Genomic DNA, 19,677 nt, shown 5'->3' on the forward strand with positions numbered 1-19,677 from the left:
TGTGTTGTGGGATTGTCCTCACGGCCGGGACTCCAGTGGCAGCGGTGACGGATCCGTGGGCTGCAGATGGATGTGAGGTTGGTGATTGGGATCTGGGTGTTCGAGGGCCATCCAGGAAGGAGGTGGCCTGGGATGCATCCAAAGGCAGAGCTCACCCTGCGCCTGCAGCTGGCACCCTTGCGAGTCTCTGGGGAACTCTCCGAGCCGTTTGCACACAGCCTTCAGGACTGGGTGGGGGAAGCTGGGGGCTCTGGGTTTGTTGCACAGCTGTGTCCTGCCCTCCGCAGCACTGGCGTGGCACCACAGAGCGGGCCCCCAGCTCGTGTGTGTGGCCGAGCTGGTGCGTGGCGAGCAGCGCCCATCGCCGCTTGTGCAGCAGTTGTCAGTGTCAGGCTGACCGGGTGCCCCTGGGCGCCAGGCCTGGGGACGGAGGTCCTGGGGCAACCAGAAGGGCAGGTAACAAAACCAGGGCCTGGGGTGCTTGGGACTGAGCGGGAAGCCTGGTTAAGCTCTGGTGGGCAGAGAGGCGGAGGGGTTTCGGAACGTGGTGGAGAACCCGGCAGGTGCACCTTCCCGTTCGTTCTGCTGCTTCCTGCGTGGTCCCTCCTCCCTTTGGGCCTCATCTGCTAGCGGAGACTCCTTTGCAGGGGTAGGCTGCTGAGGCAGGGGCGTGGCCAGCTCCTCGCTGACCTGGGGCCTGCTGGCGGAAGTGAAGACCCCTCTGGGGTGAGCAGGGCCTCTACTTGACCCCACAGTGCCACGCACAGTCCTGAGCATGGCATCCTCCGATGGCAACGGCGGGAAGCACACCTTGGCCAGTGCTGATCGTGACAAGCCCTGGGCCGTGTGCCTGCCCAGCGAGCCCTCCAGCAGTCTCTGCACCATTACCTTTGGCTCCGGCTCGCCATCGTCTTCTGCAGACGCCAGCATCGATCGGCTTCCGGGAGCAGCTGCCAGGGCCCCGGCTCTGTTAAGGCTGCACTTGGCAGTCACAGCAGGGGCATCTGTCTAGTGCCGTTGGGATTGATCCCTGGCTCCGGGGGGCTGTGGGACTGGGGCAGGGGGAGGGGGAGGGGCTCGGTGAGCTGGAAGACAGCTCTGCTCTTCTTGCTGGGAGGGGATGGGTCCCTGGCCAGCTCGACCCCCTCCCGACCCCTTCCCAACTTCTTGCCTGCCTCTTGCATGCGCATGAGGGCAGCGTGGGATGAGGTCCGGATGCAGCTGCTGTCCTTGCTGTGTGACCTTGGGCATAGCGCGGCACTTTGCTCCGTGTCGCCAATGAGGAGGCATTGGAAAGATGGGCCCCTGGGCCTTGGCTTGAGCAGCCTGGGCAGCCCTGGACATTCCCAGGCCCTCAGGTGAAACAGGTCTGGAGCCCCTCACTGAGCACTGGCACCTGTGTGGCTTTGGGTAGTACAGAGGGTGGACGTACATTCATGTGGACAGGGCAGGCTCTGTGAGTGCATGCCCTGGCTGGCAGCAGCCAGCGTGATGGCGAGGGTAGAGGCTTCCAGTCCAGGGGACTGGCCTTTCGCTTGCCATGTGGGATGGGGGTGGGGGTGGGGTCTAAATATTTGACTTTGGGGCTTGGCTCTCGCTAACTGTTTGCTTTCTGAGTCTCAGTGTTCCAATCTGTGGAATGGGCTACTCCCCTCAGTGGGTTGGAGGGAAGTTCCCATACAATCCCACAAACTCCAGAACCTCTACACCTGGGATGATGTGTGCACCTTTAGGGAGAGCCTATATATGGCCAGGAATGGCTGGCGGGGCCATCCTGCCAGCCACTGGCTAAGCTGCGTCCAGGGTCAGGGTCAGGGCCAGTAGCTGGAGGTGGAGCCCAAGCCGGCTGCCAGTGTCGGCTCCCAGAGGCCAGAGCTGTGGGCAGAATGGGTGTCCAGCTCTGGGGCTGACCCTCCAGCGCCTGCTCGGACACCCGGTGAGGAGGAACGCGTGGGCCTGTCTGGACTGCCAGTCTGCTGGGCCTGACCTGACAGCTGGAGCCTCCCGGGCCCTGAGAATGGAGCACATCCCAGAGACTAGAGTCTCGGACGCTGCTGTGCCGGCCGCACTGTCAAGACTGCGTCCTGAGCGTTTTCCTGCATTCATCCATTTTTTAAGTTGCTTTAAGAACTGGAGGTCAAGTGTGGCTGTGGGCTCTGTCCATGTGAATGCAATTCCTGTTAGGGACGGGGACTCGGATCCACCCAGACTTCCTGAACCTGCCTCTTCTTCACATTTCCGGGAGTGCGCCAGGGGCAGGGAGCAGAGCACGGGGGCCTGGCACGGCCACCGAGATCCCCACGCTATCTCTGCACCTGTCTCGGGCTCCATTTCCCTCTGCCTGATGAGCTACTTGAAGACCATCTCCTCCCAGGGAAGACAGAAGCCAAATGATGTCATTAAGTAGCCTGCTTCCCCGGACAGGGCCCCTGGTCTTGCTCCCGGTGTGAACATCAGTCTGCATCAGAGGCGGGGCTGGCTGTGTGCGATCGGGCGAGGGCAGAGCCGTGGCTCGGTTCCTGGGCAGGCTGGTTGGTGTCCCTACCCTGTGGCCTTGGCTGTGAGCAGTGAACAGCCTCAGGGCACCTGTAGGGTGAGGGATGGGCACAGTTCTGCCCCCAAATCACCTCCAAACACCTCTCCAGTGTTACCCAAGCCAAGTGCACCCCCAGCCTCCACACTGCTGAATCTGATGGTAAAGTCTCAGGCCTGTGGCAGTTGATTTTATTCATTCATTCATTTAGAAAGTCAGAGTTACGGAGAAGGGGGTAGGGGAGAGAAAGTCTTCTATCCACTGGCTCACTCTCCAAATGGCCGTAACAGGCAGCACTGGGCTGAAGCCAGGAGCTTCTTCTGGGTCTTTTACATGGATACAAGGGTCCAAGAACTTGGCCATCTTTTGCTGCTTTCCCAGGCCATGAGCAGGGAGCTGGATCTGAAGTGGAGCTGCTGGGACTCGAACCAGCACCCATACAGGATGCTGGCATCACAGGCAGCAACTTAACTGCTACACTGCAATGCAGGTCCCAAGAAGTTGATTTTTTCGCCACCCTCCTCTCCTTCTCAGCCTCTGTGCTCCCACACCCCCTCCAGCTCTCGACCCTGGAGGACTCTCACCTCTCCTCCGCCGTCTCACCCCACAGTGCCCTCGCCCAGCCTCGTGCCGCTACACACTACCCTGCGCTGGCAACCCCTGGGATCCCCTTCCCCCCCCACCCCCGTGTTTCCCCTGAGTAAGGGGACCGCCCTGACCCCAGCCCGGCCCACGCGGCCCTCCACCTTCCCCCAAACACCTGCCCCTCCAGCAGCCTTTCCACCCAGCCATCGACCCCGGCCAGAGCCATGCCTGGTCCCTGCCTACCGACCCCCAGCCAGTCACCCTGAAATCCCACTGGGTGTACCTTTAGGAAAGTCCCCGAGTCTTCTCACTTCTCGCCCCTCCCCCTCCCACCACCAGGGGCCATGCTGGAACCTAATGAGCTTCCATTCATCAAGCAAGCCTGCCCAGAAGCTGCCGCCTCTGGGCAGCCCTCCTGGGCCCCTCCAGGCATGGGTTAAGGTGCTGCTTCCTTTGCTGTCGGGGGCCGGGTCCTCCCCTCTGCTCGTGCCAGTCACTCTCTATCATCTTGGACTGTGGATGCACCCAGGTGACTGGGCTGTCTGCGTCCCCTGCCCTGTACCTGGTTTGTGCCTGGAACTCGGGGTCCCTTAGGAAGGAACGCCTGGGCTCCATGAGAGGGTAGGGGACTCTCCCCGCCCGCCACCCTTGCAGGAGCCCTGATCATGAGGGAGGGCTGGCCGCCCCGGGAGCGGGCCCGGGAGAGTGCTTTCTGCAGATGGCACAGATGCCGTACGTGCCAGCATGTGAGTGGCGAGGCCCGCACCGTGCCGGGGCTTGTAATTTTGTCATCCCGGCTGCCCGCTGGAGCTGGATGTGGCACATTTGCTGGGGACCCGAGGGGCACTGAGCACTGGCTGGCCCTGGGGAGGGAGCAGCGCGAGCCTGGCTTGGAGACACGGAACCGTTACCTCGGCTGCCACCCTCAGACCTCAGGCCCTGGAGGAGGCAGAGTCCCCCTCCCCACTGCTAATGGCCTCCCTACCCGAGCCCCCCAAGTGCCTCCGGGAAGGACGGGAACCCCCAGGTCTCCAGCCCTGCCGACACCTTCTATACCTGGTGCCTCCCTCCCAGCTCACCACAGTGCCTTTGCTCATCCCGTTCCTTCCGCCGGGAGTGCCCGTTTCTTTCCCTGTCTGGTAAGCTCCAGCTCAGTGCTCAAGGAGCAGCTCAGGGGTCCCCAGTTCCCTCTCGCCGCACCTGCGTGGGTCTTGTCGCTGCCAGGAAAGCACTGGGCACACTGAGGTCATTTGGAGTTGACCTCCCGTGGGGCTGTTCCTTTTGACTTATTAAGGTGATTAATGCTGACCCTGGAGCGAGCATCTTGGCGCTTATACACAGCGCGAGAGTGCAGAGCGCTCCTGCCAGCTGTGGTTTCTCCCTGCCCACCGGTGCCCCTGGCAGGGCTCCTGCAGGTGCCCGTGACTCACAGAGGCGACTTTGACTCCTGCACACAGAGGGACGAGCCAGGCCTCCCCATCGTCTGTGTCACACGCGGGGCCGGGCACAGGGTGGCCCCGGCAGATGTGGACAACTGGCCGACTCCCCTCCCCTCGCCTCCCTGTCCCTCCGTTTGTCATCGAGGCGGGTGCACGTGGAGCTGCCATTCCCAGGCCAAGTCCCCAGCACGCCCAAGCGTCCAGAGTCATGGCAGAGCTGGTGCTGCCCAGGCTAGTCACCTCGGCGGGTGAATTAGTCTTGTCGGGAGCCATTGCGGTGGGAGTACCTGAGGCTGGGTCGGGCCTGGGCAGCGCCTGGCACTGCGGCCACTCGATGCTGATTAATCTCTCTGCAAACTCCATCAATGCCCAGCTGTTTCATCTGGACCTGGGGAGAGTAGTTCTCGGGTGGGCTGGCCCCGTGTCAGCATCTCGGCCTACGGAGGAGCCGTGCGTTTGCAAACACACCGACGCCTCCCACGGCGTGGAGTGGGCCCTGAGGGCTGAGTGGGCAGCCGATGCATGGTGTGTGTGTGGGGGGCATGAGGCAGTCGGGCTCAGACTCGAAGGCGTGGAAGGGGCCGTGAGAGGGGAATCTCGCAGAGGTGTGGGCCTTTCTGGGACTGGTCTCTGCATACGGTGCTCCAGAAGGGGCGGGGCCGCCTCCCGGGCCCTGTTCCTCCCCCTCTCTCCCTCATGTCCCTCTTCTCTCCCTCCCCTCCTTATTTGAGAGGTAGGCGGGTGCATGCGCACGCACACACACACACACACACACCCCCACACAGCCCTTCCATCTGCTGGTTCACTCCCCAAGTGCCTGCAAGGGCCAGAGGTCGGCCAAAGCAGGGAGCCATGAGCTGAATCCCATGTGGGTGGCAGGGATCCAACTACTTGAGCCTCCCAGGGTGTGCATTAGTAGGAGCTGGAGCTGGCTGTTGGTCCCAGGTGCTCTGCTTCTGGGACACAGGCATATTAACCCCCACGTCACAGGCCTGCCCCTCACCCCTGTTTGTTTATTTATTTTTTTAAGGTTTATTTATTTATTTGAAAGGCAGAGTGACAGCAAGACAGCAGGAGGGAGAGACAGATACAGAGCTTCCATCTGCTGGGTCACTCTCCAAATGGGGGTGATGGTCAGGGCTGGGCCAGGCCAGAGCCAGGAGCCAGCAGCTCCATCCAGGTCTCCCACATGGGTACAAGGGCCGAAGCACTTGGGCCACCTCTGCTGCTTTCCCAGGGGTATTAACAGGGAGCTGGATCAGAAGCTCAGCAGCCTGTCCTCAGACTGGTGCTGTGGTATGGGACGTCGGTATCATGGGTGGCAGCTTGACCCATTGTGCCACACGCCGGCCCCCAGCCCCTTACTTCTTTTTTTTTGTTTAGTTTTGTTTTAAAGATTTATTTATTTATTTCGAAGTCAGAGTTACACAGAGAAGGAGAGGCAGAGAGAGAGAGAGGTCTTCCATCCTTTGGTTCACTCCCCAAATGGCTGCAATGGCCGCAGCTGCGCTGATTGGAAGCCAGGAGCTTCTTCTGGGTCTCCCACATGGGTGCAGGGGCCCAAGGACTTGGGCCATCTTGTACTGCTTGCCCAGGCCATAGCAGAGAGCTGGATCAGAAGTGGAGCAACTGGGATTCAAACTAGCGCCCATATGGGATGCTGGCACTGCAGGCGGCGGCTTTACCCACTACACCACAGTGCTGGCCCCAGCCCCTTGCTTCTTTAAAGGGAAGAAGCCTCAGGGTGAGAAGTATTTTTCTCTTCACACAGGGTTCTTTAGGACTGATATAGACACGAGGGGCTGTGGCATCCCAGAGCCACTCCTTGGCGAGGGCCAGGTGCAAAGCTATGGGAACCCTGGGTGCAGAGGGCTGTGGCTGTGAACAGCCAGTGTGTCTGAAGTCCAGTGGGCTGTGTGCTCTTGGCAGGCCTGGCTGCCTGTGCAGTGCCAGCCGTGTTAGACAGGAGTGTGGCCAGGGGTGGGAAATCTTCCCCTTTGGTTGGAATTGAGGTCTGCACCGGCGGGGCAGGGGTGGACACCAGTCTGTGTTCCCCACCCGTGCTTTGGCCCCCACCTGAAGGTTCCTCTCTGCTAAGGGCCTCTCACTGGGCAATTTGATAGCCACTCTTTAATCCAATCTGCCCATCACTAGTCACGGGCTCAGTTTGCTTGTCTGTGAAGTGGGGACGATCATCCCGAATTCCAGTCTTTGGGTCTCTGAGCCTATTGAGTGAGCAAACTGTGAACTCTCAGAATCGCATCTGGCACAGGGCACATCCACGCTGGCTTATTCAGACCCACTTGCTGGCTTCTAACCCCTGCACACATGTGTGTCAGGGGACATCGGATGTGTCGCATGGGCTTCCAGCCTCCCAAGGGAGGACCTACCTCTGCTGGCCAGGCTACTGCAGGGCCGTTCAGAGGCTCTCGGAACTGACAACCGGGGACCACACCTGGAAGGTGGCCAGTCTGGCTGTGCGCTCGCTGTGGCCGCCACGTGCGAATCCTCCCGCTCCTGGATAACGCAGCAGTGCCCAGCTGGCCACACACATAGCCTGTGTCTGTGCTCCAGCTGTGGGTGTGGGGGTGCAGAGTGAGGCTCCACCCCCACCAGCTGCTCCCAGTGGGGGAATCTCCAAAGACAGGGAGGTGGGGGCACAAGAGGCACCCCATGCAGAGACAGCAAAAGCTCAGGACAGAGGCACTGTTTGCACACAGCACATGTTAAAATAACACACCGTGTGCGACAGGAAGAGACCCGATCTCCCCCGATCCCGTCAATGGACCCCTCCACGCATTAGGGGCACTGGAGTACCCTAGTGGGCTTACATTTTATGAATTTTAATGAATTAATTTGTTTTTATTTGAAAGTCAGAAAAAGAAAGGCACAGAGAGAGAGAGAGAGATCTTGCTAGTTCACTCCCAAATGCCTACAACGGCCAGGGAAGGGCCAGGCCAAAACAGGAGCCTGGAATTCCATCCGGGTCTCTCACATGGTGGCAAAGACCCAAGGACTTGGAGCATCACCTACTGCTTCCCAGGCTGCACATTAGTAAGAAACAGAGTTGGGACTGGAACCCAGGGCCCCAGTATGGGATATGTGTGTCTCAAGTAGGGTCTTTACCTGCTTTGCCAAATGTCCATCCCTTATTTTTTCAATTTTTATTTGGAACTAACCATAGTTTTAATAAACATTTATTTATTTATTTGAAAGTCAGAGTTATGGAGAGGGCTAGGCAGAGGGGAGAGAGAGGGAGAGAGAGAGTGAGTCAGTCTTCCATCCACTGGTTCACTCCCCATATGGCTGCAAAGCCGGGGCTGGGCCAGGCTGGAGCCAGAATCCAGGAGCTTCCTCTGGGTCTCCCACATGGGTGCAGGGGCCCGAGGACTTGGGTCATCCTCCACTGCTTCCCCAGGCCATAGCAGAGAGCTGGATCAGAAGTGGAGCAGCCGGGACTCCAGCTGGAGCCTGTTTGGGATGCTGGCCCTGCAGGTGGCAGCTTTACCCACCATGCCGGCCCCTGGAACTAATTTTAGACTTACTAAAAAGTTACAAAAATAGTAGAAGCTTTCATGTTTGCATACCCGGCAGCCAGGAGAGCAGCACCGACACCGCCTGTTAGTGATAGGCAGTCGTCACTAACTCCCCAGCTCCCTGCTCATTCTTTTCCACAGGCAGGAGGACTGTCAACTTCTCTTCTAGCTGTGGCGTCGTGTGGGCAGGTGCAGCCGTTCCCAGACGCCTCACCCAGCTGTACCCGGAGACACGTGCATGAGTGTGTTTGGATTCATCCTTTTATTTGGCACACGCCGTCCTGGGTTCTGCTCTGTTGGGCACTGTTCCTGGTACTGGGGCTGTGAACCAGACAGCAGCCCCATCCCGCTGGACTGACCCACACCAGCACTGGGAAGAGTCCCGGGCGGTGGCGGCCGGGGTGGAAGTTCACAGCCGGCAGCGGGGGCGGGAGAGGGAGAGGGAGCTCCAGAGGGCTCTAGGACCAGGACGGTGGATTGCAGTGTTTGTTTTGGTGTGGACGTGTTTTGGCATCCAGGCACAGATTTCTAAAATACGTGTTTTCAGAGAACTGGTTGAAAACACCTTGCATTCCCCAGCTCTGCTTTCACCCCCAACCCAGGGCATCTGGAAGGGGCTTTGGTGAGCCCCTGGTGGGGGGGGGGGTCCCTGTGGGATGGTTTGATGACCCGTGTTCTGGTCAAAGAGCCCCATTTTACAGATGGAGAGACTGAGGCACAGTTGTGTGACTGTTGGGCTCCAGCTGCAGCAGGAAGGCCAGGGGCACTGCCCATGCAGCTCTGGGGGTTGGTGGGGATGGGGCAAACCTAGGACCTGAACTTTGGAACAGGGGCTTAGGTGCCTCCCAGGTACCACAGTCGGGGGGTGGGGAGAGTGCCTGAGTGGGGGAGGGGGTCAGTGCAGCTCAGAGGCTATGGCGGTCAGCGAGGGGGTGGCTGGGTCTGTGCGGCCCAGGGCCCTGGGGCCTCGGTGCCCTCACAGAGCCAGGCTTCTCCTCTGCCTTCGGAGAGCTGGGGGGACAACTTGCAGAGCCCCAGTGGTCCGGCTCCTTCTACAGCCCTCGCCTCCTCTCTGCCTTTCTCCAGGACGGCACAGTCCCGCCCCCACCCCCGCGGGCAGTGGGACAGACAGATGCCCTCTCGGCGGTCCTGTGGGCTGCAGCCACAATGCCACTACTGCTGACCACGCCGCAGCACCTGTGAGGGCCGTGTGGGGGCGCAGGAGGGACAGGCACAGCAGGGATGACGGGGAAGTAGCCCTGGCCCTTAGTTCCACGCCCCTCAGGGTCCACCTCAGCTCCCTGTGCACGTGTCCCTACTGACTCCTTGGAGCCGCTGGAGAAAGTGGGTCTCCCAGCTCACATTTTGCACGTGAAGAAGCAGGGGCTCAGAGAGGTTCTTGAGCTGGTGCTGGGTCACACAGCTTATCTGGGTTGGAACTTGGACTTGAACATGGTGTTGCCTGACCACAGCCTGTGCACTTGACCACAGCTCTGGGCTTCTGCACGTGGGTCTTTGCTTTGAAGGAGTAGAGGAGAGAAAGAAACTCAAGTAAATGACCAGCAGAGCCCAGCATGCAGGAGGCCAGGGCTCCAATGCTGCTTAGTGCCCCGACGAGGGAGGAGTCCTTTCTGGGCATAGCACCGGGAAGGCTTCGTGGTGGAGGCGGCACCCAGTGGCTGGGTTTTGCCAGGCTGAAGTCACAGGGGCGGCTTCCAGAAGAAGGTTCTGGAACAGGCTGGCTGGCAGTGGGGCAAGCCATTCATGGTGTGTCTTGGGTGGTGGAAAGAGACTGTTGTGGTTAAAAATAAAAATAAAGTAGTAATTGTTTAGTCCTTGCCTCTCACTAGCTTGGGTGCCTGCTGGATCAGGTTTAACGCTCACCGCAATGGTGTGAATTCTGTCCCACTACGATCTCCGTGTCACAGGCTTGCAGCCGCTAAGCCAGGTGCCCGAGGACCCTGGCTGAACGCAGCAGAGTCAGGACCGGAATTCCAAGTGTGGAATCTCCACCAGGTCGCTCTTAACCTGCTCTGCTGTGGGGGGATCCTTCTCTAGTTCCCGTGCAGCTGTGTGAGCTGGGGTGAGTCTGATTCTCTGCCCAGGCCTCACTTTCCTGTGACCCTGAAGTCACTGCTGACAGATGACTTGGGGCAGGGAGGACAGAAGCTGACATCAGCTCACTCACTCGTGTGTCCACGGCCATCCAGCAACCCACAGTGGGGGCCAGCGGGGGTCTCGGTCTCTGTGCTGTGGCTGCTTGCAGGGAGCCACTCTGGGGGCTGGCAGAAGAGCCTGGCTCAGCTGTGCAGCGGTGGCGGGGGTGGGGTGGGGGGACGAACGTGCAGCCATGCGGGAACGCCTGGGCTCCCCGGGACCCAGCCGGAAGTATAATTTACAGGAGCTGAAATCCCTCCAGCTGGCGGGGGAGACCGGGGCAGGCTGAGCTGACTTTGAACCTGTCATCACTCCCCTTGTCCAACTGTTCTTTACACGCCCCAGGGGACCTGTGAGCCCGGCAGTCCGGCAAAGGCTTGGCCTGGGCAGGAGATCAAGTTCTTTTGTCAGTCCTTGACAGAGCAAGGGCGTGGACACCAGGGAAGTCAGCACTCAGGGCAGCGATGTCCCTGGGGCTCCCTCCCCCGGGTGCCTGCCTCTTCCTCCTCTCTCCGTCCAGGCTCACTGTGCTGAGCGCCGGGAGTGGGCACGAGGCACGGGTTCCATCTCAGCTGTGGGCTACGTTCAGGTCCCTCGGCCTCTCTGAGCCTTGTCGTCTTCCTCTGGAAACGGGGCTGGTTATAGGTGTCCAGCCAGGCTCACGGGGAGTTTGTGAATGAGCCTTGACAATGAACTGGCCGTGCGAAGGTGGACGTTGCTTTTATTGATCAGTTTGTCTTCAAGTGCCTCCTCCTCCAAGGAGCCCTCCTCTTCTTCCCTGGCTACTTGACCTCTCTCTCTGCTTCGGCCAACTCTGTTGGAGAACGGGAATGATGATCGGAGGGTGCAGTGAGGACTGAGTAAGTTCATGGAAGCCAGGTGCTTGCCACACCCATAGGTGCTGACGGTTGTAGTTGTTGTTGACTTCAGCCAGGGAAGCAGCTGCACCAGGGCAGGAGTCGCATCCCCTGTAGCCCAAGCCCCCGCTGCTGCCATAAGTGTTGGGTGTGGCCTGATGCACTATTGGTTCCAAGGACATGCTCTCTCCAGGTGGCAGAGGCTCAGGGGCCGTCCCACCTCTGGCCTGGCCAGGAATCACCATGGGGCATTTAGACGAGGAAAGGGAGTGACTCGCGTGCAGTCAGAGCTGCACACCCACCAGCACCAACGTCAGGACCCGGAGGTCTGACCCCTTGGGCGTGGGCTCGTGCCCCAGCTCTGCAGCCTCAGTTTCCCCAGCCTGCAAGCCCAGGGCTCCAGGGCTCTCCCAGGTCCTTTCCCTCCACCTCCAGCAGGTTTCCCAGCCACCTGCAGCAGGTGCCAGCCGTGCCCTTGGAGTTTGATTCAGGAGGTCCAGGGCGGGCCTGAGAATCTGCATTTCCAGTGGCTGCAGTGGCCTGTGGACCCGGTTGGCGGGAGTCCTCTATCTTCCAGGCCTGGTCCCTTTTGCCACCCTGGGCAGGGTCAGGGCTCCCCAGGACCTGCCTCTGGCCTCCTGACCTTGCCGGCCCCCTGCAGAGGACGGGCCAGTGTCTCCACGCCTCAGTGGGGACACATCATGGGCAGCAGATGTGTGGGCCGGGGCGGGAGCGTGGCGTTCTGCTCACCGCTGCCCGCCTGCCTGCCTTGTTTACACGGAGTGGCTGCACACAGCGGACATAATCAGTCCTGACGGCCTTCATTAAAAGCGCAGGAGCAATTTACAGTCAATTAAGGAGAAAGGAACGGCTTCCCTCTTCAGGAGCGCCCCCTGCACCTGCCCGCGAGGCAGCCCTGCGGAAGCTGTGTCTCAGGTGCGAGAGGAGAAAGGAAAGGCAGAGCTGTCCTCAGAGTCGCCCCCGAGGGTCGGCCCTGCCCTGTGCATGCAAGGCCTCAGTGTCCATATCTGTAAAATGGGGCTGGTCCAGTGCACTTTGCAGACGGTTGTGGTTGCATAGTGAATGACTGAGTGTGGTGAGCACAGAACCGGGTACTCAGAGGCTGGGAAGGTAATTCCTGTTCCACCCCAGGCTCCCCCCTACACACACAGGTGCACAGGTGCTTTCTGAATCAAAAGGCTATCCAGATGTTGCCAGCCCAAGGCCCACCTGAGCCTAGCTGGGTCCTTCCCGCATGCTTTTTTTTTTTTTTTTAAAGATTTATTTGAAAGAGTTACAGAGAGAGGTAGAGACAGAAAGAGAGGTCTTCCATCCACTGGTTCATTCCCCAAATGGATGCAACGGCTGGAGCTGAGCCAAATAGGAGCCAGGAGCTTCTTCTGGGTCTCCCATGTGGGTGCAGGGGCCCAAAGACTTGGGCCATCTTCCACTGCTTTCCTAGACACATTAACAGGGAGCTGGACCGGAAGTAGAGCAGCCGAGACTTGAACCAGCACCCATATGGGATGCCAGCACTGCAGGCTGGGGCTTTAACCTGCTGTGCCACAGTGCTGGCCCCTCTCCCTCATGCTTTGACACTGGGGTCCAGGCAGGGAGTGCTGCTCTGGGCCCGTCGCTGGCCTTAGCCTGGGATGGGAGAGTTGATGGCCCCTTTTTGTGCCGAAAGGCAAATCTGGGAAAGTGAACATGGAGATGAGATGAAAGTAGCTCCATCAAAAGCTGCTGTGGGGGGGGGGGGGCTGTGCGTAATGCCCACCTTTGTTGACAAGAAGACACGCGTCGATGAGAAAAGCGGCACCGCTTTTTACTCCAGAAACAGAACTCTCTGTGCCTGTGTGAGAAGTGGCGCTGAGGAGGCCCCGCTCTGAGATGAGCTCGGGCCCGCGTCGAGGAGACAGGCTGCCCGGAGCCTTGCTTGGGAGATGACGTATGGGCTGTGACACGTGACATGTGGCACACGCTCAACACAGAACCTGGCACACCGTCAGGCTGCAGACCCCAGCCTGCCCTCGCCCAGCTGGCCGGAAGCGTTGCCTTCTCCTTGCTGGAATCCAGTGATGTTCCACCAGGAATGGTGAGGAAGGGGGCCAGGCCCACCCCTCTGGCCCCTTCCAGTCCTCACCTCCTGGGAGGCGGCTTTCCCCGCACCTGTGGGTGGGGAGCATCGGGGCTCGCCGGCCCCAGCTCTGCTGCCAGACTTCCCTGGTACGGAGAGCAGCATGTCCACTCTCTTGGCACAGGCACCACGCAGTTGTCCGGAAGCCAGGAGCCTGAGATCAAAGGCGTCTTGTGTCATATGTGTGGCCTGAGGTTTGCCCGCTGGGGTTCCCTGTCCCTCCCTTGGTCTGGGCATGTCCTATCCCCAGCAGCTCACCTTCTACCCCGGGCCTGCTGGGGTCTCCAACATTGGCTGCCTCTTTTTGAAGAAGGGGTGGTAGACGCTGTCCACCTGTTATCCTCCCTTCAGAGCCCTCATTAGAATATTTTCTTCGGCCATTGCCGTGGCTTACATGGTTAATCCTCTGCCTGCAGTGCCGGCATCCCATATGGGCTCCGGATTCTGTCCTGGCTGCCCCTCTTCCAGTCCAGCTCTCTGCTGTGGCCCCGGAGGGCAGTGAAGGATGGCCCAAGTCCTTGGGTCCCTGCACCCGGAGACCAGGAGGAGGCACCTGGCTCCTGGCTTTGGATCGGCGCAGCGCCAGCCATGGCAGCCATTTGGGGAGTGAACCAATAAAAGGAAGACCTTTCTCTCTGTCTCTCTCACTGTCTATAACTCTACCTGTCCAAAAAAAAAAAATATTTTCTTCAGTTTGTCTGTTTGAGAGAGAGACTTTCATTAAGCACCACACATAGCATTTCTGTGTTGATAGCGGCTTTTAGCTCTTGTCATCTTTATAACGATCCTGTGAGCAAGGTACTATTATTCCCAATTTGTAGATGGGGAAACTGAGGCCAGCAGAGTATCAGTGACTTGCCCAAGGTCACAGAGCTGGCACTGGAACTTGGGCAGCCTGGCACCAGTGCCTGTCCTCTCAGCCTAGGTGCTCTCCCTGAGGCCGTGTGACCAGCATGGGCGCAGCGTCCATTAATAATTGAGCATGAAGAAGTGTCAGGTTCAAGGGAACATCCAAAAGTTCATGGAAAATGAAGTGAAAGGAGATCTGTGTGCAAACAAGTTCAAAGCCTGCCCACAAAAATGCAGATTATGAAAAATATAGATGGATTTAAAAAATTTTATATCAAAATAAGTGAAAAGCTTAGTTCTGTTTTTCCATGTATTTTGTAAGGCCCCTTGCAATGGGCACAGCATTGTATGGAACCCTACAGCCGCCCGGCAGGTATTCCTGTCGCGTGGTGGCAGATGCGGAAACCAAGCTGCAGAGGAACCATGAACTTGGCCACAGTCAGAGAGCCCACGGAGCCACGACCTCCATCTGGGGCAGTCTGGCTATGTGTCCCTGCTGCAGGGACGCAGAAGGCGGCCAGCGGTTACTCCCCGGGCGGTCCTGCTACATGTCCTGAGTTAGGTGTGACCAGGACTCGTCCCAGCGGAAGCAAACCCGCTCAGCCCCAGCTGTGGCTACCTACGAAGTGCAGGGACCTGGGTGACTGACTCATCTTCAAGCTCCTGGGAGAAGCCAAGTGAGTGGGGGAGGGCGTGGGGACAGTGTGGGGTCAAAGGCTGATGATGACGCAGGACAACAGCTCCCCTCGTGGGTGGCCGACAGCTGGCCCGGGCCGTGTGCTCCCCTGTGCTCCTCACTGCCCGCATCCAGCTCTCCCTCCCAGTGAAGCCCCACCCTAGAGACAAGAAAGCAAGCCACGTGGGGTCGCCGTACCGAGACCCCTGATTTCGGCCCCTCTGTTGTGTTCTGACTGTGTCCCAACTGTGTCCCGTACATTAATTAGAGGAGGGCCAGGTTTCACCTGCACCCCCTTGGTCTGTCCTCACAGCAGCCCGGGGGGAAGGCAACTCGGCTCTGAGTGCATTTGTTTCAGCATGGGTTCGCCCTGCACACGGAAAAGAACAGAGCCGCGTGTCCAGTGTGGCATCCCCCAGCCACGTGTGGCTATTTAAATGCAAATGAATCATCAGTCAATACAAACCATCATGTACACTGGCCACACACAGGTGTCCCGGAGTCACGTGTGGCGCGTGGCGATGGTGGCAGACAGGGTGGACAGAAGTGGTGGCAAATGCCGTGGCCGTGCTGGCAGGAAGCAGCTCTGCATTGCAAATGAGAAACGGAGACTCTGCCGCCTGCTCAGGGCCACTCAGCCGGGGACGGCAGCTCCCTAGGGCATGCCTGAGCTCTTGAGCTTGGCTGTCAGGGCTCGGGCTCGAAGGACAAGCAACATTCCGTCCAGGTGGCCGTGTGCGGAGGCACTTGCGGTACAGGGAGGCGGCGTGACCTCCCCAAGGGCGAGGGACTGGAGCGCCTGGGAAATGCAAAGTGGGGGCCCTGAGCCACTTGGCGGCGCCACCCAGCTGCCTGGCCCCCCGCTGGGCCAGCTTGGAGCTGGGGCTGTGGGCGAAGCGCCCGCCCCTGGGCCAGAGGCAGCCCTGCTGGTTATGAATTTTTACAGCTGTTTACCCGACGCTGTTCCATCCAGGAATGAAATAACTCTCCCCACGGCCACTATGAATTCCTCGCTTCCCTGGGACAAAAACAGCGCCCGTGATTGGAACATTGTCTGCAGTCCTGTCAGGTAGCGGCAGTGAGTGACAGGTGAGAGAAAGCAGCCGGCTGAAAGCCATTACCCTCTTACTTCCGTGGACTTGGAAAAATAGTCATAAATTAGTGCCGGCTGCTGAGCGAGGGGAGAGGGAAAAACACAGAAAAGCAAAAAAACTCCTTCCCGGCAAGTCGTAATTTTCCTCCCGGGATGGGAGGAGCAGGGTGTGGGGACGGGGTGTCCGGGAGAGCCTGCCCGCGGCTCCCGCACCACGCCCCCAACGTGGGTCCCCTCCTGGTGGGATGGCCCCCGGGGACGCACAAGGCGCCGCCTCCTGCTGGGGCAGAGCCCTGCCCGTGTGTGTGTGTGTGTGTGCGCGCGTGTGTGTGTGCCTGTGTATTTGCACATGTATACATATGTGTGAGCGTGTGCCGTTCTCTGTCCTCATGCCTGCATAGGTGTGTCCCTGCCCCCATGTGTGAGAGTGCCCGAGAGTGTGCCCACGTGGAAGTGTGCATGCGTGTGTGTGTCTGTGCGAGTGCGTGCACGGATGTCTCTGTGGGAGAGCCGCGCCTTGGAACAACCTGTCTCGTTGCACGGTGTGTGCGCCAGGATGTGTTTCTTCACCTTTAGCTCACACTTGGCCGCTTCTGTGCTTTTGCGGTGACTCACTTGGCGAGGCAGTGAGGGGGACGCGGTGTGTGTATGTGTCACAGGGCACCCGGGAGGCCCCAGCTCACGACGTGAGTGGGGAGCCGCAGGGCTGTGTGAGCCGCAGTCGGGGTTACCATGCCTTTAAGCAGGAGTTGCTGGGGGCAGGGACTGGGCACGAGGCAGCGTGGCTTGGCGAGCCCCTCCGGAAACCCCAACCTCTGATCCGGGAGCAGCGGCTCTGTTCGTTGTACAGACAGAAACGTGTGTGTTTGAAGGAGCACCGTGTGTGGGTGGCTGTTGTGGTCCTGCGACACCAGTGGGTATCAGAACCCTCTGGAAGGCAGGCTAAGGTGGCTTGCACGCCCCGGCCCCAGGGTGTCTTGTGTGGCAGGTGCAAGGCGGGGCCTGAGAGCCTGGCTTCCAGGGGTGCCGCTGGTCCGGGGGGCTGTTATGAATCTCAGACAGACACCTTTGACAGGTGTAACGGGTCCCTGTGTGTGGCTGGGCAGGGGAGTGCGGGTGCTGACTGCTGGGATTCTAAGCCGGATTCTGCCACCTGTTTGCTTGTGGGTCAGGCACTTAACCTCTCTGTGCTTGGTTGTCTCCTGTGTGAGGTGGGGTGGAACTGGTCACACGCGCACAGGGCTGGCTGGTCAAACCTAGAGGAAAGCAGTGTCCGTGACTGGCCGGGACCCTGTGGCTTGGCTGCTGCTGATACCCCACTGTGCAGCTGAGCAAACCGAGGTTCACTGCAAGTGAAGGCAAAGCTGGGGGGAGCCCAGGCCTCGTGACGCCCGCAGCCTCCACTCCCCTCTCCCCCTGCTCGTGCTCTGTCCCTGGGTCGTCTTTCCTCGCGCCCTGGCTGCCCGTCTCCTGAGCCTCCCCTTGTGCGAGGGGAGGTAAACTCTTACTTGTTCCCTCAGCAAGAAAATGAGGGCGACACAAACCCCGATGGGCCAGCTCTGACCTCTGCCCCCACCCACCTGGGACCCGGCCCCTCTCGCTGTTCTACCGAAGCTCCTGGCCTGCCCAGCCCTCAGCTGTGTGGCAGCAAAGCCAAACCTGAGACTCACCTGTGGCACCTGAGCCGGGGAAGTGGAGGCGTTGCTGAGAGAGGAAAGCCTGGTAAAAGGTCACACATGCACACACACACACGTGTGTTTCCACACATGTGTACCCATGTGCCCACACAGAGACACACACCCACACATGTGCACCCACACGCCCACACATGTGTACACATGCCCACACATGTGTACACACTCACACATGTGCACCCACGCACCCACATTTGTGTACCCACACATGTGTACACATGTGCTTTGCCCAGGAGGAATTCACACGTGCATGCGCAGGTGCAGTATCACACATATACCCGCATGCACCAGTGTAGGGCACACTCCACGCACACACACGCTACTGCGGAAATCTCGGTCTCCTGAGAAGGGAGGGGTGTGGGAGGGGAGCAGTTTGTGGGGGCTGTCCGCCGTGCATCGGAGGCCCCCCGCCCCAGCCTCTCGTCCACCTCACTCCCCATGGGACCTCCTGTGAACAGTGCGGGGCAGGGGAGCAGAGAGAACCCAGCACTGAGTTGAGGACCTGAGACTCCCCCTCACCACGTGCGGATGACCTGAGCGTGGGGATTCGGGGCAGTCCTCCGGCGCCACCACCAAGCACCTTGGCAGTTTTCCCTGGGGAAGCCGAGCCTTCCATGGGAGCTGCAGGCTCTTGACGTGGGTGCTGTCGGGGATTGGTGGCCTTCCTGCTCCACTCCAAGGCTTCCTGAGTCTCCCTGGACATGGAGGGGGGCCACTCAGCACATCCTGCGGCCCCCACCTGCCAGGGCTGACTGTGGCCACTGGGGCTGGACAAGGTGTAAGGGGTGGGGCGGGTGTAGGAGAGAGGCACAGCACTGGGAGGGGACCTGGTGGAGGGAGCACAGGTGTGGCAGGCCAAGCCACCCCCAGCTCTGCACTGGCATCTGCCTGTGGCCCTGGGAGCATGCCGGGAGGACCTTGTGCTATCCTCGTTGGCCCCTGCCAAGGATCAGAGGAAGGCATGTGCATGGGCCCTGGGAGCAGCACTGTCCGGGGTGAGGTCTCCTGCAAGAGAGGGACTGAAGACAGTGTCTCCAGAGGCTGCGCAGAGTGACCAGGACAGGCAGAGACCCAGGGGCTGCTGTCGCCAGCATGGGGCCGTGGCCTGGCGCTCCATCCTCCCCACCCCCGGGGCAGCCAGGCCCTGCCCTGCCCTCCGCAGGGGCCCCCTTCCCTCTCCCCAGCCTCTTCTCCATCTGCCTCCCTCCTTCATCCAACAGGTGCGGCGGGCAGAGCCCTGTGCCTGGCCCTGGGGGTGTCTGCATACTGTGGATATTGGAAGGAGCTCTCCACTGTTGCGAGCCACAGCCACTCGCCTGTGACAGTGTAGGCAGCAGGAGAGGCCGTCACGAGGGGGTTATGGTGGTGTCTGAAACGCACGCTGGTGTGGCAGAGGTGCCCAGAGCCGGCCTGGCACTGACACGGGCCCGTGAACTGACAGCCATAATGGCAATCGTTGGGCACCTCCTGCAGGACGGCCCTCATGGCTCCTACTGCACGGCCAGGGGCCTGGAGCCCATTGGCTGGCCCGGTGGGGCCTGGCTCATCATGGGCACTCTCGGGTGTTCAGGATGAGGCTGCGTGGGGAGGGAGGAGGCTGTCAGCCTCCACCCCTCTCCGACCCCAGCAGCCAAGCCCGACCCCCACCGTGCAGTCAGGGAAAAGTCAGGGACCCCTGGACATAAGCCTTGGTAATGGTGAGCCACAGCAGGTGTCTGAGTGGGGTCCACGCAGGGCCTTGGAAGCACTGCTTTGTGGACTCAGCCCAGGCGCCCACAGCAGCTCCGGCTGTCTGCGTGTCAGTGCTAGACTTCCTACCCGACCAGCCTGGCCTGTGTGATTGCATGTGCTTTCCCCACAGCGTTCTTGAGGTGTAATTGACGTGTGCTAGTCAGCACCATTCGCAGTGCACGGTGGGTAGGTTTTGACACAGGTGCATGTACCTGACACCATCGCCGCAGTCAAGACAGAAGTGTCCATCAGCCCAGAAATTGCCTCCTGACCTCTGCACCCCCCTCCCTCCCCAGGCAGCCACCAGTCTACCTGCTCCAGATGTCTACGTGTCCCCAACTGTCACACAAGTGGGTCCTCTCTGTCTTCATCTCGCGCAGGCACCTTGTC

At 59.9% G+C, this 19,677-nt stretch overlaps 1 protein-coding gene across 3 annotated transcripts in view; it reads left to right on the plus strand.

The window, feature by feature from the left end:
* Positions 1–19,677, plus strand: part of CDH23 (cadherin related 23) — a 361,784-nt gene that overhangs the window by 46,041 nt on the left and 296,066 nt on the right. The gene's annotated exons all lie outside the window — the stretch shown is intronic.

The sequence above is a fragment of the Oryctolagus cuniculus genome, chromosome 15 (assembly GCF_964237555.1).
Source record: "Oryctolagus cuniculus chromosome 15, mOryCun1.1, whole genome shotgun sequence".
NCBI lineage: Eukaryota > Metazoa > Chordata > Mammalia > Lagomorpha > Leporidae > Oryctolagus > Oryctolagus cuniculus.